At 43.0% G+C, this 15,149-nt stretch overlaps 1 long non-coding RNA gene across 1 annotated transcript in view; it reads right to left on the bottom strand.

Moving 5' to 3' along the window:
• The window catches only part of LOC306669084, a 61,628-nt gene extending 49,669 nt beyond the window's left edge, over positions 1-11,959 (bottom strand). The window contains exon 1 of the long non-coding RNA XR_013766020.1: positions 11,827-11,959. This is a non-coding gene — a long non-coding RNA (uncharacterized lncRNA). The remainder of the gene's footprint in view (positions 1-11,826) is intronic.
• Between the last annotated feature and the right edge of the window lie 3,190 nt (positions 11,960-15,149).

Raw genomic sequence — 15,149 nt, 5'->3', positions numbered from 1 at the left:
CAGTAGCATAGACCTACAGACATTACTGTTACTTGTGAACCATGATGGAATATAGTTACATGATAGCATAAGGCTACAGCTATATTGGTCCCTACGGTTGAAATCTGGGATTTAGGAGGAAAAGAGGAGGTACATTCAAAATGAAATAAAAACTACAGTTTGAGAAAATTTGGTATCCAGGGTCCACACACATTTTTTGGTTTCATTACATTCAGTTAAACTAACAGTACAAAATACCATGCAAAAATTATATAGAAGTGACATCTTTGTGATACATCACATGTATAGAGACTATCAAGGGAAAAATGTAGAACTTATCACAAAATAAAAATTTACAGAAGGACATAAAATGTGTGTAAATAAAACTCATCATTACAAAGACAACCATTTTACCTCAATTTAATCTCTAATATTTCCCCATCAAAATTCTAACCTGTTTTTCTTTTAATAAAAGAAGGAATGAAAACCAATATTTTTTTCTAAAATTTATCTGGGAAGTAAAATATGTAAAATACCCCCCAAGCCTCTAATTTAGAAGATCAAATAGTTATTGTTATATGACAATAATGTGTATTATGAAACTGTAATGTAATAAAGAACAATGAATGACAACATAAACCAAATCTGAATCCATATGTATGTAAATTTTTGGTATTGTCAAGAGCAATAGAAAGGCCTACCTGAATCCAACCATATGAAAAGTAACATTGATGTGAATGGATGAAACTATCCAATCTAATGTTAGAACTCGGGACTGCAGTTACAGTCCACTGTAGAGTGTGTGCTCACAATGTGCAAGGTTCTGGGTTCAAACAGCAGCCCAATAAAAGCCAGATGTTAAAGGGGAGATGATGTTAAAAGTAAAGAAGAATGTTAAGATTCTGGACTCTCCCTCCATCTATAAATATGGTTAATAAAAAGCTACTTGTGATATGAGTATCTCTTTGACAAAAATCAGAAATGAGTAGAGGCTTAGAAACATTGGACAATTTAGAAAATATCTACCTTCAATGAGCAGGAAAAGCTGGGCACACTGGGCATTTGTTCTGTCTTGAGTAAAGTGCCACATTTCAGACCAAACCCCCAACAGCCACCATCACCCTCAGTGAAGAGAAATGTGCGAGAAGTGACAGACAAGTACTAAGCCACAGAAAATGTGGTTTCGTATGGCCATGAAAGTCTTTCCAAGGGTTTCATCAGCTGGAATTAAGGCACAGAAGTAGCCAAATATCAAACGTGTCAGTTTATCTTGAGAAGCATTCTGGCAGCACATTTTCCCAACTGCTGTTGCTGGCAGAAGAGCTTCTCTCTACCTTGCACTTCGGGTGTAATAGGGGCACATACAGTAAACCACTCACAGCCTGAGTGAGAGTTTTGTACTCCTCAGCTGTGACCAACCCTGCTGACCCCAGTAATAATTCCAGGACTGGGGAGATCCAAGATGGCGGACTAGAGGGAGGCTGCGTTCCTTGTCACTCCATAACGCTGGATTCAAGCAGAGGATATCTGTTTCTCGGTGAGGCAGTTTTTGCTCCTCATCGATTCCCGGGTGTTTACCCATTTGTCTGCTGTGATCATCTGCAGTCTGCCTTTTTGAGAGCAGATTGCTCACTGTCAGGCATCTATCATCCGCCATTTGCCTGCCTCTCACCTGTCCATCACCTGCCTTACTCCTAACCATCACCCAACGCTCCAGGTTCACCTCCCGATCGTCTGACAGCTGCCAGCAGATTGACCGCAGACCACCAGTGGAGCGCCAGCTGCCTGCTCCTGCCTGGAAGTTCACTGCTACAGTACCTGCAGGTTTGATTACATGTGGCTGCAGCCATTTTGAGACAACAGCCAGGCCCCGTAAGACCCCTGGCTGGACTGACTGAGCCCCATCTCCAGGATCCCTCAGCCCGACCGATCACTCCCTGCCTCTGGGGCCCTCACATTGACTGACTGCTCCCTGCTGGCAGGACCTCCAGACCAACTGACTGTGCCCTATCACCGGGACTCCAGACGGACTGATTGCACCCAGCCTCTAGGATCCCACAACCACACCAAACACACGGGACCTCCAGGAACCCTGCCGGAACAACCGCATCCCATCTCCAGGAACTCCAGCTGACCACGTCCACCCCTGAGCTGTAGCTCCCCATTTGCCAACACATTTGGAAGCCAGAGCGGCCATCTTGGATAATACTGGAAGCCATAACTCCGATCTTTGGGTGGGGCAAATCCCATCCTGAGATGCCTGCTGGAGGCTTGAAGCTCATTGTCAGGTACCTCTCATGCATCAGGCTACTGAACACTGGGAGGTTTCATTAGTATATGACTGCTATACGGTAGAATTTCCTTTTTCTCCTTTTTAAAAAATTTAAGTTTTTATTTCTTTACTTTTCTTGCTGTCTTTTCCTCTTGTTTACCTGTTCCCTCAGAGTCTCTTTCTCCCTTTTTTGCATGCTAACATCCAATATCTTTTGATAACACTCTCACACTTTCTATTTTCTAGAACTTCTGTACATTCTTTTATTATCCCATTAACAGCAACATTCTACATCCTTCTGCATCCTCTTTGTCCTCCATTAGAAACTGCAGACCTTATTGCAAAACTGTTTGTTTTACTGAAGATAATATTTGAACTCACTTTCTTTAATATGACAATTTGTTATTGTCCCCACAGGGGCTATTTGGTCTAGGATTGCATAGAGTCTGATTTGGGCATTTCTAATATTGATCTCCCCTTAAGAAAGGGTTTTGGAAACTTATAGGGCCACTATAAGCCTATAGGGGGAAATCTGCAATACCCCAGATCTGCATTGCTAGAGGGGAAGATACATGAACAACATGAAAAAACAAGGGAAGAAAATGATCCAAACCAATCTAAATTCTATAATAATAGAATCCAATAACAGTATGTTAGAAGAAATGTCAGAAAAGATTATACATGATTAAGATGATTCACGAAGCAAAGAATGAGATAAGAGAGCAAATGCAGGCGATGAAGGATAATACCAATAAGCTGAACGAGCACCTGCAGGAAGCAAAAGATCATTTCAACAAAGAGATAGAGATTCTCAAAAAAAAAAAACCAAACGGAAATCCTTGAAATGAAGGAGACAATAAACCAAATAAAAAACTCAATGGAAAGCATCACCAAGAGACGAGATCACTTGGAAGACAGAATCTCAGACAATGAAGACAAAATATTTAATCTTGAAAATAAAGTCGCCCAAACAGAGACGATGGTAAGAAATCATGAACAGAATCTCCAAGAACTATGGGACATCATGAAAAGACGAAATTTAAGAATTATTGGGATTGAGGAAGGCACAGAGATACCAACCAAAGGAATGAACAACCTATTCAATGAAATAATATCAGAAAACTTCCCAAACCTGAAGAAGGAAATGGAAAATCAAATACAAGAGGCTTACAGAACACCAAATGCACAGAATCACAACAGATCCACACCAAGGCACATTATAATGAAAATGCCTAACATTCAACACAAAGACAGGATTTTGAAGGCCACGAGAGAAAAGCATCAGATTACATATAGGGGGAGACCAACACGGATAGCAGCCGACTTCTCAACCCAGACTCTAAAAGCTAGAAGGGCCTGGACCAACATATTTCAAGCTCTGAAAGAACATGGTTGCCAACCAAGAATCCCATACCCAGCAAAACTAACCTTCAGATTTGAAGATGAAATAAAATACTTCCATGATAAACAAAAGTTAAAAGAATTTACAAATAGAAAGCCTGCACTACAGAATGTTCTCAACAAAATATTCCATGAGGAGGAAACGAAAAGCAACAATGGAGGTGAGCAAAGGGAGAAACTACCTTAGAGAAAAACCACTCAAAGGAGAAACCAAGCCAACTTAAAAACCAAAAATAAACCAAATGACTGGGAATACAAATCATTTCTCAATGATAACCCTGAACGTTAATGGCCTAAACTCATCAATCAAAAGACATAGACTGGCAGAATGGATTAAAAAGAAAGACCCAACAATATGCTGCCTGCAAGAGACTCATCTCATAGAAAAAGACATCCACAGACTAAAGGTGAAAGGATGGGAAAAAACCTACCACGCACATGGACCCAGTAAAAAAGCGGGGGTTTCCATCCTTATATCAGATAAAGTGGACTTCAAGCCAAAGTTAGTCAGAAGGGATAAAGAAGGACATTTCATACTGCTTAAGGGAACTATAAATCAGGAAGACATAATGATAGTAAGTATTTATGCCCCAAACAATGGTGCATCCCTGTACATCAAATAAATCCTTCTCAATTTCAAGAATCACATAGACCACAACACAATAATTCTGGGCAACTTTAACGCACCACTGTCACCACTAGATAGATCTTCCAAACAAAATCCAACCAAAGAAACCATAGAACTCAATAACAACAATCAATAACCTAGACTTAATAGACATATGTAGAATATTCCATCCATCAACGAGCAGATTCACTTTCGTCTCAGCAGCACATGGAAACTTCTCGAAAATACACCATATGTTATGCCACAAAGCAGCCCTTAGGAAATGCAAAAAAATAGAGATACTGCCTTGTGTTCTATCAGATCATAATGGACTGAGAGTAGGAAAAAATGACAAAATAAAAAAGGGAAATTACTCCAACACTTGGAGAGTAAATAATATGCTATCAAATGAAACACGGATAACAGAAAACATCAGGGAAGAGATTAAAAAATTCTTAGAGATCAGTGAGAATGACAATACAACATATCAAAATCTCTGGGACACTATGAAAGCAGTACTGAGAGGAAAATTCATTGCATGGAGCGCATTCCAGAAAAGAATGAAAAGTCAACAACTAAATGACCTAACATTACAGCTCAAAGCCCTACAAAAAGAAGAACAGAATAATAGCAAAAGTAGTAGAAGACAGGAAATAATTAAAATCAGAGCTGAAATCAATGAAATTGAAACAAAAGAAACTATTCAAAAAATTGACAAAACAAAAAGTTGGTTCTTTGAGAAAGTAAACAAAATAGACAAACCCTTAGGCACACTAACAAAGAGAAGGAGAGAGAAGACTCAAATTACTAAAATACATGATGCAAAAGGAAATATCACAACAGACACCACTGAGATACATAACATAATGAGAAGCTACTTTGAAAATCTGCATTCCAACAAAATAGAAAGTACCGAAGACATTGACAAATTTCTAGAGACATATGCTTCTCCCAAACTGAACCAGGAGGACATATACGATTTAAACAGATCAATATCAAGCAATGAAATAGAAGAAGCCATTAAAAATCTACCATCCAAGAAAAGCCCAGGACCAGACGTATTCTCAGCCGAGTTCTACAAGACCTTCAAAGAAGAACTCATTCCAATGCTTCTCAAAGTATTCCAGGAAATAGAAAAGGAGGGTACCCTACCAAACTCATTCTATGAAGCTAATATCACCCTCATACCCAAACCAGGAAAAGACACATCAAGGAAAGAAAATTTTAGACCAATATCCTTGATGAATATAGATGCAAATATCCTTAACAATATATTGGCAAACTGTATCCAAAAACATATTAAGAAAATTGTGTATCACGATCAAGTGGGGTTCATTCCTGGAATGCAAGGATGGTTTAACATCCGTAAATCAATAAACGTAATCCACCATGTCAATAGACTTAAGAATAAGAATCATATGGTTATTTCAATTGACGCAGAAAAATCATTTGACAAAATACAACACCCCTTCCTGCTCAAAACACTAGAAAAAATAGGGATAGTAGGAACATACCTGAACATTGTAAAGGCTCTTTATGCTAAGCCCATGGCCAACATCATTCTTAATGGAGTAAAACTGAAACCATTCCCTTTAAAAACGGGAACAAGACAGAATGTCCTCTTTCACCACTTCTATTCAACATTGTCCTCGAAACTCTAGCCAGAGCAATTAGGCACACTAAAGAAATTAAAGGGATACGAATAGGAAAAGAGGAACTTAAGCTGTCACTATTTGCTGATGACATGATTCTATACTTAGAGAATCCAAAAAACTCCTCCAGAAAACTTCTAGACTTCATAAATGAATTCAGCAAAATAGCAGGCTATAAAATCAACATGCATAAATCTAAAGCATTTTTATCCGCAAGCGATGAAACAGCTGAAAGGGAAATGAGGAAAACAACTCCATTTGCAATAGCCTCAAAAAAAATAAAATACTTGGGAATCAATCTAACCAAAGAGGTAAAAGATCTCTATGATGAAAACTACAAAACATTGAAGAAAGAAATTAAGGAAGACCTTAGAAGATGGAAAGATCTCCCATGTTCTTGGATAGGCAGAATTAATATTGTCAAAATGGCCATACTACCAAAAGTGCTATACAGATTCAATGCAATTCCAATTAAAATCCCAATGACGTACCTCACAGAAATAGAGCAAGCAGTCATGAAATTCATCTGGAAGAATAAGAAACCCAGAATAGCTAAAGCAATCCTTAGCAGGAAGAATGATACAGGGGGTATCACAATACCAGAACTTCAACTATATTACAAAGCAATAGTAACAAAAACAGCATGGTATTGGCACCAAACTAGACAGGTAGATCAATGGCACAGAATAGAGGACACAGACACAAACCCTAATAAATACAATTTTCTCATACTAGACAAAGGTGCCAAAAATATGCAATGGAGAAAAGATAGCCTCTTCAACAAATGGTGCTGGGAAAACTGGAAATCCATATGCAACAGAATGAAACTAAACCCCTATCTCTCACCCTGCACAAAACTCAACTCAAAATGGATCAAGGACCTTGAAATCAGACCAGAGACCCTGCACCTTATAGAAGAGAAAGTAGGTCCAAATCTTCACCTTGTTGGCTTAGGATCAGACTTCCTTAACAGGACTCCCATAGCACAAGAGATAAAAGCAAGAATCAATAACTGGGATAGATTCAAACTAAATAGCTTTCTCTCAGCAAAGGGAACTATCAGCAATGCGAAGAGACAGCCTACAGAGTGGGAGAATATCTTTGCCACTCATACTTCAGATAGAGCACTAATTTCCAGAATATATAAAGAACTCAAAAAACTCTACATGAAGAATACAAATAACCCAATCAACAAATGGGCTAAGGCAATGAACAGACACTTCACCGAAGAAGATCTATAAGCAATCAACAAACATATGAAAAAATGTTCACCATCTTTAGTAATAAGAAAAATGCAAATCAAAACTACACTAAGATTCCATCTCACCCCAATTAGAATGGCAATTATCAAGAATACAAGCAACAATAGGTGTTGGCGAGAATGTGGGGAAAAAGGTACACTCATACTTTGCTGGTGGGGTTTATTATTAGTGCAGCCACTCTGGAAAGCAGTGTGGAGATTCCTTAGAAAACTTGGAATGAACCCTCCATTTGACCCAGCTATCCCACTCCTCGGCCTATACCCAAAGGACTTAAAATCAGCACACTACAGAGATACAGCCACATCAATGTTCATAGCGGCTCAATTCACTATAGCCAGATTGTGGAACCAACCTAGATGCCCTTCAATTGATGAATGGATAAAGAAATTGTGGTATATATATATATACAATGGTATATTACTCAGCCATAATGAATAATAAAATTATGGCATTTGCAGGCAAATGGATGAAATTGGAGAATATCATGTTAAGTGAGATAAGCCAATATCAAAAATCCAAAAGAGGAATGATCTCACTGATAAGTGGATGATGACACGTAATGGGGGGTGGGAGGGGGACAAGAATGGAGGAAGGAGGGACTGTATAGAGGGAAAAGAGAGGTGGGAGGGGTGGGGGGGAAGGGGAAAAATAACGGAATGAATCAAACATCATTACCCTATGTAAATGTATGATTACACAAATGTTGTGCTGTTACTCCATGTACAAACAGAAACAACATGTATCCCATTTGTTTACCAAAAAAAAAAAAAAAATTCCAGGACTGCCAACTGCTCCTCCTAGAGGTTGGTGCACTGAGTGTCTCAACTTTAACATATTTTGTGCAAGTGACTATGTCCTGAAATTCTAACCTCTGGAAGCAAAGTGGGCCAATGAATGAATTTACATTGTTTACCAGCACTTTCATGGACTATGAGACCCAGCAGTAGTGCAAAAAATGGGTTAGAAACCACAGATCCCTATTAATTCCGAAGAAATCTTTACAGAACGTTCCTACTCTGGCTACCCCACATAAACTTGACTCAGGGAGTTAATGCATCAGTCAAATAGATTTCCTGCAGCCTGTGCATTGCTGTTAGAATGCCCATTATAAAAATCTGAGAGCCAGGTGTGGTGGCACATGCCTGTAATCCCAGAGGCTCAAGAGGCTGAGGTAGGAGGATTTTGAGTTCAAAGCCAGTCTCAGCAACTTAGCAAGGCTCTAAGCAACTTAGTGAGACCCTGTCTGAAAATAATACATAAAAAGGATGGGGATGTAGCTCAGTGGTAAACATCCCTGGGTCCAATTCCTAGCACCAAACCAAATATCTGAAATATAATAGGTACTCCAGAATACATAAATAAGTAAAAATGTTGGTGACAATATAAATTCAATAAAGATACTTTGAAAAAAGTTTTAAGTTTCTCCAAATGCTCAAAATAAAGCTGCCATATAATCCACTGATAATAGTGTTGGGTAGCAGGGCATGGTTGCACATGCCTGTACTCCCAGTGGCGTAGGAGGATGAGACAGGAGGATCTCAAGTTCAAGACCAAACTCAGCAACTTGGCGAGGTCCTAAGCAACTCAGTGAAACCCTGTATCAAAAAGAGGCGGGGGCCCTGGGGATACAGTAAAGTGGTAAAATGCCTGTTGGTTAATCTCCAACCCTAAACAAAAAAATCAATCAATAAATAATAATATTGGGTAAAATGCCAGACAATTCAGTAATGATAATTCTGGGTCTATATCTAAAGGATTTGGAGTCCTTTTGTCAAAGAAATCACTGCACTTACATTTTAATTTTGATTGTAGCTTTATTCACACTCTCTAACAAAAGGAAACCAATGAAGTGCCTTTTTTCTCTTTTTCTGGTTTTATTATTTTTTTTGGCGGTGCTGGGGATTAGGACCCAGGGCCTTGTGTATGTAAGGCAAACACTCTACCAACTGAGCTACATCTCCAGCCCATGAAATGCGTTTTAGATGAAAGGTATACAGTAGATTCCTTGCAGCTGTGGAGCATCCTACTACCTCGCCAGAGGCTACACACTTGTAATTCAAACCATTTCCTAGAGGGCAAGACTCAGATACTGAAAGACATTGGTATCTGTGGGCACCTTGTGTCAGACTGTCCTAAAACTCAGAACTAGGTAAAGATGGGAGGCTGGAATGAGCATACAACACACAGTAAATTCTTTAATGGGAAATCCTAACTTAGACACTGAGATAACTGAAACCAGAGTTTGCGCTAAAACTAAATTCACTGCTTCACTGCTTTCTGGATTATTGATTCAATCCAAACAGATAATGAAAAAGTGTTAAGGCTACTGGCCAAAATCTATGTAAAACAGGTATAAAAAAGTATCAGTTATTGGCATGGCCTGTGACCTTCTAATATACTGTATACTTTAGCCCTTGTGATTGAACTTGCCTATAATTCAAGTTCCACTTTTATTTTCCTGCTCCACCACAACAAAGGAGTTTGCTGAAATGTTTCTCATGTTTCTACAGGTCATTTTAATAAAGTGGTTTTGCTAGGAAAACAAAACTCAAGTGAGGACCATTGAAGGGTTATGGAAAATAATACTCCTACAAGACAGCCCCCCCAGAAAAATGGAGGGACAATGTGACTTGGGAGGAGAAGGGGAAGTCAGACAAACATCAACCCTCTCCTAGTACCTCCTTTCCCAGTAACAGCTGGTCCCCCAGGGAAAAGCAGACTTTCCTCCCTTCCAGGGTTCACCTCCAGCATCTCCACCAAAAGCAAACATTCACCCCTTCCCAACCGCAGGGTCTTGACTGGAAGAGGTAAAGACGAAATGCTAGACCCTGGACTCGCTGCAGATGAGTCCTGGAAAGAGACAGGCAAACAGTGAAGCTCGAGGTAACGCGGGTCCCAGAGCCGAGAGCTCTTCCCAGTGACAGTGAGTCTCAGACTTTTTACTACTGCCTTCCTGAGTTAATACTTTGACCTTCACAACTAAGTCCCTGACTGTCCAAAAGGCACATCCCCGGTCTCCAATGATTGATTCACTCCCGTTGTAAACTATAAAACCCACATTCCTTCTGTAACCCAGGGAACATTTCCATACACAGAAAATGAGCCCTCCTGTGCCTAATCAATCGACTCTCCTGCAGAATAAAGGAAAGTTGCTGATCTGAGGTTTGCTTTTGTCTTTGGTCTGTGTCATTTGTGCACCATGTGCCAACACCCATCAGTTAAAAAAAAAAATCCTTAATTGGGGCACATTAACTATACTATCCTATTTAGAAGAGAGTCTTTTTTTTTTTTTTTTTTTGTCACCTAATTTTTCCCTGCTTTCTTCTCATGTGAAGAAGATAAAAGGATAAAACAAGGATAAAACAAAATCTCTTTAAAATGCCATACAGTTCTTGGAGAAAAAAATTACAAATAATGCATCCACTTGAAATGAAACATGAGGAAAAATAATTGACAATGTTGAAACTTAAGTTTTTAGATGAGACTAAATTCCCCACTTCACCAATTCTGTCTGGATTTTTGAAAAATTTTGAAGAAAAAAATCCAGACTAACAAAAGGGAAGAGTAAACACAGTAGGATTTATTTAAGCAAGAGAGCTAGAACTCCAGGGAGCACAGTAGCAGAAAACCGTATGTTGGTGTGCCAGCTTAGGAGTATATATATGGTTTTGGGCAGAGCCTGGAGCAAAATCTACTTAAATTAGGTTTTGAAAAAGGCATCCTGGCTACCACCTGGGTTCGCTTCCATCCTTTCTGTGGCCCATCTTCCCTCCTGTAACTTCCATCTGGGTTCACCCAAGGGACGAAGGAGTTGGTGTTCCCAAAAGAGAGCCTCAAAGTCTTACTACATTTCAAACAGGCCTTAATGGTGCTCATTAATGTATCTACCGGTCAGCCTGCAGGTGTGGTAGAACGGGGGCGTTATCCTGACTGCCTGGTCATTTTACTACCTATTCTACTTTATCCTCATTCAATGTAAAGAGGCAACCTTGGCATTGGAAATGTGAACAGGGATTTACTCTCAGACCTCTGAAGAGCTAAGCTGGAGTTCTGGATTTCCGGATTTGGGTTCTGGATTTGAGACACTGCTTCCCCTACGTTTAAAAAGCTCAGAAGGCATAAGGATCGCGAGTTCAAATCAGCCTTAGCAACTTAATGAGGCCCTCAGCAACTCAGCAAGAACCTGTCTCCAAATAAAAAATATAAAAAAGGGCTGGCGGTGTGGATCGGGGGATAAACGCACCTGGGTTAAATTCCTGGTTTAAAAGGAAGAAAGAAAAAAAAGTCCTCGTGGGGAACAAGAACGGGGCTGCTGGGAACCACCGCTTCTCTCGCGCAGGGAGGCACACGTGGAGCCGGAGGGCCCTGCTGGTACCCGACCTTGACCACGCAGTGTGGGAGCATGCGGGCACACCGACCCACGCAGGGATTCAGGAAGGGGCTGCTCCGGCAGGGGAGTGCCGGGGATCCCGACTGCCGGCCTAAGCTCCGCTAGACTGTCTGAAGAAACTGGAGGCTGAGTCGCCCGAGCGAGGCCTCCGGCCACCACGCTCTGCAGAGGCCATGAGGAGTCCCAGGCCACCATTTCCTGTCCCACCATTTCTGGCCCCGGCTTCGAGCAGCCTCCTACCCAGTCTCACGATGCACGCTTACCATTTCCAGGCTTTCAGGGTGTTTGGTGTCCTCCCTGTGGTCTTTCAGCACAGCACAGAAATGGGGGCTTCTGATCTAGGGCAGGAGCCTACAAAGGGATTCGAAGAATGGCGGCTCCAGACGCGGGGCGCAGAGGATGGGAAGCCCGCCCTCCTCCCTGGCCGTGTGTGGATTGGACCTTCTCACAGGAGAGACCCTGGACGCGGCTGCAGGCTCCGCCTCGGGCCGAGCCTGCGGACCTCCTGTTTGAGTGACACCGAACTCACCCAACCCAGGAGCAAGCAAGGCCAGGGTGACAGGTCCTGGTGCCCGTGTTGTGTTGTTGCCTGCCTGGGATCAGACCCACGGACACTCACCACGTGGCCATCACTACGTACACGCAAAAATTCTTGGGGCAGGGCCTCAAATCCTCCTGCGATGCTTGTCCAGTACCTGATATTACAGGCGTGTATTACAGCCCTGGGAAATTTTTTTTCCTTTTTAGTTGCTGTGAATTACATAAATTGTTTCAGAATGGAGTTATTTAAGGCAGAATTTCCGCCCAATAGTAGGATCCAGCACACACAAAAGTGCGTTTACATTTATCACTGTACGTACAGTTAAGTCAATTTGTGAATCTATATATGTCTATATTTTTATAAATGGAAATGATATCACAATTACTTTAAAATTTTATTTGACTTTTCTGTTCCCTGGTCTTATGAGAAAAGAGCTTGAGCTTTAAACTCATAAGCAATTCCCTGAGGCATTGATGTCCCCACCCCCCAAAAATAGTGAGGCACATTTTTAATTTACATTAAAAATGAAAAAGTACAGGTTAAATCAATTGTAATAATGTAAACCACTATATCCAGGATGTTATAATGGCAATATGAATATGGATTCACTAATGAATATATATATGTTGGAACTTCATTTTAAAATTCATTTCTTACTTGAAGTCTCAGGCACATCTCAGCTCACCACAGTCACATTCCATGTTTGAGAGCTATGAATTTCCACACCTCAGCAACGGGAAAGGCATGGACCACTCATTTAAGTGTCACAGGTGATGGACTACATTTCCAGAACAATACTCTCCTCAGGACAAAGGAACAAGAGAGACAGAGCACTTTGAGAGAACTGGCATCTACAACCCAGAGGCATACAACAGTGGACACTGTTCCTCAGGAGATGTGGGGCGGAGGTCCATTCCCATTTGAGCTATCACACTGTAAACAAATAGAGTTTGTGTCCCAGGAGGTGGAGGATGCCAGGTCTTCAGATCCGTCAGTTGCCCAGACTCTAGAGCATGAATCCATTAAAGAAACAATTACTAAAAAAAAAAAAAAAAAAAAAAAAAAATGAAAACAATTATTTTGCAATTTTGTCTTGAGCCTAATGGCAGGGTAGTGATGTCTGTTTCCTTCTTTGGTATGGGGTTCGCTGAGAACATCAGCACATATCAAAGGCATATATGTCAAAATATATTTTTCTACATTTCAATGCCACCTATTGAGAGATCCAACATTAACTAGAGAAACTGAATCACTACTGATAAGACCTGATGTATTCCACATAATTTCTCTACAATGTGAGATTCAATTCTGGCATCAGGACTATAGTGAGTGGACTAGTTATCATAGGATAACAAGTCACTCTAAAATTTACTAGCTCATGTTTGGGCTGGACATCAATTTAGGTTGGGTTCATCTGGGATGTTTTAGCTGCTTGCAATTAGCTGGCAGTTGATAAGGTTACGGAATTTCAGAGGGTGGTCTGGCTTCGAAAAAAGAACGCTGATTCTCCTCAACATGACATATCAGGATCAAATAAATGCATGCCATGAAGGTGACAGTGTCTGAAAGGAAAAGCCAAAGCACACAAAATGTCTCAGTAGGAGGTACCTAATATCACAGCCGCAGCTTCACACAATCCTTAGGAATATGAAGACCCCTGATCAGAAGTCTGGGAACCATACTCGCCATTCTGGCTAGAATAGGAGTAAAAGCACATTGTGAAACTCATATGTACCCTGCTTTGTACCCCGGAAAGCAGGGCTGAGGGTGGAGAGGGGCGGCGCCCCGCTCCGCCAGTGGTCACCGGGCCAGGCCCAGACCTGCGCCGCGCAGGCCGTGCCTCGCTCTGGGCTTTCCAGTCCACTTTGCAGCGCTGCGCCACTCGGGGGACCCGCTCGAGTCCGAGTGCCAAGGTGGGAGGGCCCGGCGCCTGCTTGGTACCGGTCCACAGCCAGGGCCTGCACAGCACCGGCCTGAGCAAGGGCACAGAGCCCTAGGTCCGTCGGTGGAGCAACTCCGAAGGACCACGTGTGCGGGGAGCGCCCCGGGAGAGCTCACGCAGAGGTAGCGTTTCACCCGACGGGAAACTCCCCGCCCCTCACCTGCGAGCCTTGCGGGGACGACTGGCGGGCGCGGGCCTGGGGGCCGTGTCCGGTCCAGGCGGCTGTCTCCAGATGGACGGCTCAGCGCCAACAAGGGCCTCTGCTTCCCCGTTCCCACCGGCCGGCCTTCAGCTCCCATCCGGCCCCCAGCTGGCACGCCGCCCTCCCCCAACCTCTTGCCTGCTCTGACGGCTCCGCGCCCGAACACGATCTGGGGCTGCTTCCTCCTCCGCTCTGAGCACCCGTGAGCCTTGGCGATCTGCTCTCCGGCTGGGCTCCTCACTGCGGCCTCCTCCTCGGGCCCTGCGGCCTCCTGGGCCTTCTCACAGCCTCTGGGGAAACCCACAGCGCGACGTGCACGCCCCTCAAGGTTCATGTGTCCATCCACTCTTACTCCCACGTGAAGACAGGGTGGGAGTTGAGAGGACCTGTGACTGCCCGCTTCCAGGCTCCCGGGTACCCGGTGTCTTGCGTGCAGCTCAGGAAGCTGAGCTGGCTGACGGTGTTTGGGGGAAAGGGGCGGGGCAGAGGTATGTACTGGACAGACAGAGACAGAGATGGAGAGATGGAGTGATGGAGGGAGAGAGCCAGGAGAGCCGAGGCCAGAGGCACACAGAATGGGAGATGGAGATGGAGATGGAGAGAGAGAGAGAGAGAGAGAGAGAGAGAGAGAGAGAGAGAGAGAGAGAGAGAGAGAGAGAGACAGGGAGGCAGAGACACTCAGAGGGCTGTGCCAGGGAGGGACGCGTGGGGTCGCGGCCCCTGAATCCTGAGGAATGGCGTTTGCCCTCCCCTCGACGCCCTCTCCCCCCAGAGGTGGCGGGGTGGGGGTGTCCGAGAGATCGGATGCACAGGGAGGTTCGTGACCCGGGCCAGGCTCGGCTGGGCCCGGTCCCAGGGAGTGTCCTGCGTCCCTGGGGAGAGAGCCAGGCCTGCCTGTGCA

Source organism: Sciurus vulgaris, assembly GCF_902686455.1.
Source record: "Sciurus vulgaris genome assembly, chromosome: 9".
Classification (NCBI taxonomy): domain Eukaryota; kingdom Metazoa; phylum Chordata; class Mammalia; order Rodentia; family Sciuridae; genus Sciurus; species Sciurus vulgaris.
The sequence above is the reverse complement of the archived record's forward strand: the minus strand, read 5'-3'. Positions and strand labels throughout refer to the sequence as shown.